Below are 8,857 nucleotides of genomic sequence, written 5' to 3'. Positions count from 1 at the left end.
CCCTTACGCAATACCATACTCTGAAACACAGACTTTGGGAGCAGTATTCATCACCCTTGATTTTACCATTTAAGGTAAAGAATTCTTTTTCAGCAAGAAGATTCTTTCTGTGGTCAGAGGAGATGGTCTGCCACTCCCAGAGGACAATTCTACATGGTCTCAGGGGACATCTCTATGGCACCTGACACACTCCTGAAATCAGGCAGCTGCTGAAAATAACAACCCCATCCTCCCTCAGCTGCACATTCCTACAGGCATTTGGATGCTCACATTCAATGAGATCAAGATACAGATTAAGGTGAAAATTAACCTCCAAATTGAGGTGAAAGCACTCCAGGCAACAATCTTTCAGAAACATAAACCTCAATGTGAGTCAACAAACACCTACAGGAAAAAAAAATCTTCAAGTATAGAGTATCAGCCTGCACCCAGTTTAATCTAAAATGGTGACAAAACTGCATCTTTAAATAGGAGGAAGTTTCAAACTTTCCCTGTAAAAGAAATGTAGATAACACTGTAAGACTACTGAAGTCATATGAAACCTGCTTATTTATCTCAAATTTCTCTACACTACATGGGGCATGGATATGAGGTTTTTCCCATGGTGCTGGTGGAGAAAAAAATTTTACACACCATTCAATTGTTTGCCCAAAACTTCTTCCCAGTGAAGATGCAAACATCAAAGCAAGCCTCTAAATGTAAGATGCTTCTGTCCTTGCCTTTAGTGCATTAGTACAGCCAGCTAGCTCCATCTTTAAACTTTCACAAAACTGAAGTCCTAAACTTCTTCATGTGCCACTGAGTTCAACCTCAGAAAGTTCTTGAGTAACAATTTAAGATTTTAGATTGATTCTGCAGAATTGATAGTTATGGAATCTGAGAGACAGAAAGCACTTCATGAACACTGCATAGAATTTCTAAATCCCTGCTGCACTGTGCTGTGACTTTTTTTTGTTAAAACTTATACCATTAGTATTAATTCAAAAAGTTAAGAACCACAAAAGCTGATGCCGCAGGGTTTCTAAGCACGAGACAGTCTCAATGAATTATTTGTAGGAAATAACTCTGTATTTTTAGAATAAACAAAAATACTATATATCAAACAGCACAGAAAATAATCTGGTACATACATTTTTGCAATTCCTGTGTTAAAATTTTTGAGATATTTCATATCTTTTGAGATTAGATATTTTATATTTCAGATTTAGAGAGGATACTGATTTTTTAAGTATGAGGATACAAAAGTGTACATAGAATAAAACTTTATGTTAGGGTTTTCAATTTCCATTGAAATTATGATTTTGGTAAGAATTCCCAGGCTGCTTATAAGGCTTGAGAAGACCACATCAAATCTTTCAAATTTCCTATAAATCATCACTTCCACTTGGTGCAAGTCCCATTTTGAAACTGATTGCCACCAGCCAGTCTAGGAACACAAAGACCAAATTACTTCTCTGTCCTAGAGCTCACAAAGTGATGACCATGAGACTATAGGTACCCCAAGTCTGACATTGGCACAAGGTCCTTGACACCCTGAATAAGAATACTTCATCCCTGGTCCTCTAGCCTCACTGTCTGTTCTCCAGCCCACGAAATCTCTATCTGCCAGCAAATTTTTATCTCTGGGTCTCAGCTGGTTTAGACAGCCTTGCTTTTTACCACTTGAATTAGCCCCAGTTAGCCACATGCTCAAAGAAATACAGCCCCTGAAACTGCCAGCACACTCACACAGTAACACACTCCCAAGAGCTTCTGATCTCCCTGTTCTTCTCTCTGTCCCTCCTGCTGACACACATTCACTATTATGCAATCAGAAAGACAATCCCAACCTCAGTCAATTTGTTCACTTTCACTTCTGTTTGAGGATGTTGTCCAGTCCTGATTACAGACAGGTGGCATACTTAATTTGCTAACTATACTGCATTTTAAAATAAATACTTCAACAAAGAAATATGATTGCTGAGTGTTTAGAACTATATGTTCTCCAATTCTGCTGGGAGAAGGTGCCTCCTTATTGTAATGCCAGAAAATAACTCTTAGAGAAAAAAAAACTTAAAAATTCTTTATTTTTTCACCTGTTCAAATCTCATTCAGGAAGGATTAACTGTGTAAAAAAACAACAGCAGGGTTTTTTTTTTTTTCTTTAAACAAAAGGTACTATATGCAATATATGCATAGAAAATATTTATATTATGAAGTACTATTGCAATAGGAGCACATCTGTATTTGCAAATTTGGAAATGGATAAAACAAACAAAATGCATGGGCATTTTTCCTGGTTTACAGTACAGAGAATGCAGATATGCATCATGAGGGATACAAGAGACATGAGGCAACACCAAGAGTCAATGTTCACAGAAGTCACTGAGAAATGCAGGTATGGTGACAGAAAGAGAAAAAAAAAATAAGAAAATGAAAAAAGTAGGAGAAAAATCATTACTCAGAAGCAAAAGTACAGAGAAACTCGTGGGAGAACCTTATAACTACCAAGGAAATGTTGACATGGTAGTCTCTTCTGACTCAAGAGAGAAATAGGGAAATGCTGGACTTGCCAGGGAAACATTCTTGAAAAGCAAAACTGAGGCTGTCTAACAGAGAGATATTTCAAAATGTTCCTTTCTTTCACTGCATCATTGAAAGGCTGTACTGAAGCCAAGCAATGAATTTCCTCTCAGATATTCCTAAGTGTCTCATCATGGGCTAAATATCATTAAAAGTATCCTTATTGTCCCCTACAGTATAGATCAACAAGTACAGATCTCCACAGGGTCATTATTTGGGTGAAAATCTCCATATTGGTCTTTTATTTGCAATCTATTCTCTTTGAAGACAAAGAACTGCCTTTCAGCCATCTAAAGCTGAACTGCTTATCCGTGGAATGCAGGTTTCAGCAGGACATCAAGCAAATTCTTTGTTGATTCTTCTTAAACAGCAAGTTTATTTTTAGCAAAAAGACAATATACATCCACCATGGCAAAGGCTCAAAAAAAATTCTAAGATTAAATAGCAAGAGCAACTTGAAAAGCAGAGAGGAATGGTAAGAGTATGTACCCTTACTGAGAAGACAAGTTCTATTGAGGTCTGACTCAGTTTTTTAAAAACTCTCAGCAGCATTTTTCAGTGTGCTTTTTACACATAAATCATTAAGGCTTAAAACTAACAAAACTATTAATCACCTTGGTAGCCCTCTGTTCCTGAGGTTGTAAACTCCACAAGAAATCTGCTGAGCCTATTACTTCTACTGGAAACAGAGCTGCTCAGTTGTTCATTTCCCTAAACTGTTCATCTGTCAGAAATCTCTTGTGCAATATTTGAGCCTTCCAGTTACTGTAACAGCAATTTTAGCTTTCAGAAGGCTTCCCCTTCCTCTTAAAGACTGAAATTTGTTTTGCAATTCAGTTCATTTTATTTATAAATATTTAATTTTCATTTGCTTCCCTAAAATTTGTTCTGAGTGGGTAGTAACATGAATTTATTATGAAGTGTATTTATCTTTCTGTATCTCATTAGTGCTCAAGAGTTCTGTTGAGTCTAAGGATTCTGCTAAACAAACTTCTGGAGGCCAATTTAAAGTGCATTGAGGAAACTAAATGTAAATTTAGGATATAGTTCTTCTTTTATGCCCCTCTGCAATCTTCCCCAAAACCATATGCCCCACAGAAGTTCAGAAATGGCTTGAATTTGGTCATCTGAAGACAGGAGACATGGCCCAGATTAGTTTTATCCCCGCTGCACTGTTTCCAAGAATAACCCAAAGTGAGAGATTCAGGGGTTATAAACATGCACGCAACTTAAGAAAAATGGGTTTTAAAAAGTCAGATTTTAAAATGAAATAAAAAAACTCTGTGCAAGGGCTTGTAGCTGTCACACAGTGCTACTTTATGCTAGTGTTATCCAACACTGTGTTTTATCAGGTCTGCATATTGTTCATGTCTCTATGAGGCAATGAACAAATCAGAAAGTTCAAACCAAATGAGGATCCTTGAAAAAAAAAAAAAAAAAACCAATGTGAAGAATGAAGTTAAAAAGACACAAAGAGTGTCAAGATCAAAAAAGAGCAAAAATGTGAGTGAAAAATAGCTGACAAAAGAAAGGTTCCATTTGTGCATCTCATCATGACAATGGTTGATAACATTTTCAACATACCTTCAGTTCAACCAGTCAGCAAATATTCTGATAACATAAATATCCTGAAAGCACAAGCCAGGAACAGCACAGCATGATTTCAATCCGTTTTGACTTAGGAACATCACTATAGTTTCATAGAAACAGGTCACAATTAATGGAATTTAATTTGTCATTTTAAAATCTTTGTGATGCAACTTTCTTGGCTGGATATCAAAAGCTCTTTTCACTACTTCCCTGCTACAGAGAAATTAGAAAGATATGACTAATTGGGCAATTCCAAGCATATCTGGATACTTCTTCCCCTTAGACCAGCATCATAACTGCTTTATTGGTAAGTTCACAAGGAGAAACAGGTTTTATCATTAATACTAAATTATTTGGGAGATGGAGAATAAAAAAGTGTAGAAGCTGTTAATTTATATTTGAATTATGATGCCAGAAATTATTGCAAGGCTAAACACCCTGAGTACAGTAAACTGAATTCATCCACCTGAATGAAAACCATATTTGCAATTAGTTGGCTTAAAGCAGGGCACAGATTAAAAAAAAATTAACAGTGCAAACATTTAACAAAAGTATTAAAAGAGAATGTGCTTCTCACTCTATCTCTGCACAGATAAAAGACATAGATACCTTATGTTGGGGCTGAATCAAAATGCACTGTGCTTTTCAATCAGCGGGCAAGCATTTAGTCAAAATTACCTCTACTGGTGCTCTTAAAATGTCATGATGATCCATTTCCTTTAAAATGGAATGATACTAATATCTGTGTGTCCTTCAGATAAAACAAATAGTATTTTTACAAGTTCACATTGGTGTGCTAAAATGGATACTGCAGTTCTCTGTATCACTAAAATACTCATTAATCTGCCACACAATTAGATATTGCAGACAGCTAAACAGGTTTCTGGTTACTATCAAAAAGCACTTGATACCAGGTTTTCTAGTTTGTAAGAGCTTAGGTATTGCTCGAACACATTCTCTTCTCATTCCCAAACAAAACACAATGCTCAGAACTTCCAGTAAGGCCCAGACACACTTTTTCACAATACTTAATTTTTTCAAAATATTCACTACAGCTGCCTCTGGCATTTAAACTTCCTGAATAGGAACAGCTCCAACAATTGATGTCTGCAACATCATGGTTTGTATTAATAATTTCAAGACAGTGGAGTTTACAGATGTCACATATTTTATTACAGAAATTTCTGAAGTATTTTATTATCTGGCACTCTCTTAGTTACTGGAAGAGTCTTACAAGCATACTATGTACTAGCAAAGCTTCGTGACAGTAAAAGCAAACTACCATAACCAATAGCTTTCTTGACCAGGTTCTGGTCAAGGACCTAAAAAAATTTAGTTTGCAGTAAAGTGCTAACTTTAACATCCATCACAACCTTGAAAACAGAAGGCATTACTCTATGCTTAGTACTTGCTAACTAAAAGAATATCAGATTACATCTTGAAAATACAATTATCATCCCAGTTCCTTCTGAACCAGTAATGAAACTGGGGGGAAAAAAGCACCTTATTTTATTGATGGTCATACTTATTAAGGACATAGAACAAAGTCCTATAACCTAAACACTGGAAGGGATTAAATCATTGATAAAAAATATTATTAGTACAGACAATTTCTACTATTTATATCTTTACATATTTTTAATTAATGAATGAACCATTAATCTCTCAAAACGTGATTACCAACAACTATCCAGTAAAATATTCATCTAGGATAGTAATTCAGATAAAATAAATGGATTAGTTCCTGTAAGAAAAAAAGAGAGCAGAAAGAGCATCGATACCATCATTGCCATACAAAAACAACCTGCAGGAACCACTGGTAAGAAAATCAGCTTTGATACATGGCACAGTGTATTTGAAGAAGCAATTTTAGACATGGAATCTAGCAAAAAGGAACTGAGGGATTCTTGATAGAACAAAAGGATATGGAAAGCTGTGAAAGCAAGAGACACAAGGAAGAGGTTTGAGAGATACATACAACACAAAAAGGAGCAAAGCAGTGATAGCAAAACAAGAGGCTGCATAGGATTGCAAAAATACCTTACATTTTCAGGATGCATTGACATTTATGGTCGTATCTGTGTAAGTACACTAGAGGAAGGATTTAGATGCTTAATTTGGTGCTTAAATTCCAAATTAGATACTCAGCATCATCCCTGTTAGTTAATCCTGCATATCAGCACACTCAGCTGCTATTGCCCAAGAGAGCTGACATCTTTAGTACTATTTTAATTTTAATCAGTTTCACTTCTGTTCATATCTATGTATAGTTTCACATTCTGCTGCTTCTCTTAGCTGTAGCATTCTAATCAAAGACATCCTCAGAAAACCAGGCTGAAGGGGCCTGGATGGCACTAAAACTAGGCAGGACTAACAACAAGCACTCTCTGGAGCTAGGGCTTAAAACTCATGTCTCTCTGCTCCCAGAGTGAGCAAATCTGCAAACTGATCTTCTTTCACATTCCCAATTAATATTTAATTATTCCACGCAGAGCAAAACACCTTCAAGAGGAGACACTGCAACCATCCCACCTCAGTATTTTATAGCCAGGATACTTTCCTGGAAGATAGGAGATGCTGATTAAAGTTCCCTCAGGCAGAGGAAGGAACTGAATGCAAGCCTGCTGCCTTTTAACTGCTGAGGTAGTGCATAGCACACGTTGGGAGTGGCAGGCCAGCAACAGAACAGTAAAAGATTTTGAACAAAAAAGGCCATATGATTAATTTCAGGAACGGGAGACTGTCTTGAAGGACACTGGTCCCAGGCAATGACACTGCTTAAGGTATTCCCTGTTTTCAAGATCTCTCCCAAGCAGCTCTCCATTCAGCTTGTTGGGATTTGCCATTTGACTAACTTTTCTTAGAGGCTTCCTAATCTAACCTTAATGATGCAAATTCAGAAATACCAAGCACCTAGGTACAGCAAAGTGTGAAGCTGCAGAAACTTTTCGTGCTTTTCTTTGTGAGTATAGTGCCCAGCAGCTTAGACAAGAGATGAAGAAGTACAGTGTCACTGCCAGAGTGGGAAAATACCTTGATCACTTGGGGTCAGCACAATTCTGGGTGCACACAAGACAACAGAGTGCACAGCCCAGACTGAGAGTATTCACTGTAATCCAGTAGAAAGTAATAAGGAAATAGAGTAATGACAGCTTTTAGGATATACAAATAATGAAGTTCCAAGAAAAAGAAGTGCTCCTACAAAACAAATCTTCCCCACTTCCACTCCTCCATGTGCTCCCATTATGTTCCTCTCTTCCAACATTTACAGTCTTATCACCAAGCTTCCTACAATTTGTGTGCCACTCCAGTTCTCTTGAAAGCTACCATCTATCCACAGCCTTTACAGATAATATTCCTTCTCTCATCACACTAATAAAATTAACATGATTGGCCATTACACTAAAATAAAACATTCTCTCTCCCTGAACATACCAAAAAATAGTTTAGATTATTTGTAAAACAGATTGTTATTTCTGACATACTGGGCATACTGGGTTAGATTCTGACTTGAGATATGAATCAGTACATCTCCAAGAAAGGATCGGATTTACATCACATGAGTATCTTGTCTAATTAATATGCATCAGGACATTATGCAGGAATGCTCTCCGCATGGCATACATGTCCATGAACTGAGTGATACATCACACACATTCCTTCTAGATCTGCCATGTCAGAGAGTGTGTCCCACAGCATTGCTATGTTTGCACCTGCTCAGGTGGGTGAGGCAGCAGCACTACTGCAGTAAGCATATCACATATGCAGGAAGAAATTACAGAAGAGATGGCACACACCTTTGAGATCTCCAGAGGCCTATATCATCCAACAAGAAATATTGTTTCTTTGTATTTTTTAACTTTTTCTTTCTTGTCAGCATGTCTCAAGGGGTCTCTCAGAAATACTTAAGATATCCTGAGTTATCATTTTTCTCAAATCACTCCCCGGATTTGACAACACATGTCATGCATGTGAAATTCAGTTTATTTATGAAAGGATGGGAAACACACGGACACTTCATTTGCCATCCTAAAGCAAAACAGTCCTAAAGTGCAATCCTTCACTACACGGTTACAGCCTCAATCTTCTTTCTTTCTTCCCCCTCAGATCAGATGAAAGCTGCAGCCACTCTGCTTCCTGAAACCATAATCAGGTTCTTAAATAATTTCTTCAGCTGAAATTAAATAATAATACCACCACATTAAAAAAACCCACCTGTGAAGCACTGTGGAGACACTGTAAAACACTGAAGTTTTTGTGCTACATGAGTAGGAAAGAATCAAGTAGAGCTCCTTGAAAATGTTCAGACTTCAGCAACATAGCCTTTCTAGAATACCAGGCTTAGCAGCACTGCACAAGATATCACAAGCCTGTAAGATCACAGGTAATTACTCACACACTGTGCGATTTCAGCTTTCATCGCAATACCAAAACTGTTACAGCTGCACACAGTAGCTGGAGCAACCCAAGGTTTAGTCAAGAGTACTTACAGTATCCAAACGTCTCATGCGCACACATGTAAAATTCAGCTACAATTTGGTGATATACGTATTGAAATTATATAGAAAAGAGAAAGGTGCCAAGGTACATAAGCCAAGGATTATCTTGTGAAGTTAAAATTCCTGTTGACATGTGGAAGTTCAGGCTGTTGCAATCAAAAGGTGTATTTGCAAGTCTAACATTTATAATTACACAAACATTCCCC

Source organism: Vidua macroura, chromosome Z (genome assembly GCF_024509145.1).
Source record: "Vidua macroura isolate BioBank_ID:100142 chromosome Z, ASM2450914v1, whole genome shotgun sequence".
In the NCBI taxonomy this organism is placed as follows: Eukaryota; Metazoa; Chordata; class Aves; order Passeriformes; family Viduidae; genus Vidua; species Vidua macroura.
The sequence above is the reverse complement of the archived record's forward strand: the minus strand, read 5'-3'. Positions refer to the sequence as shown.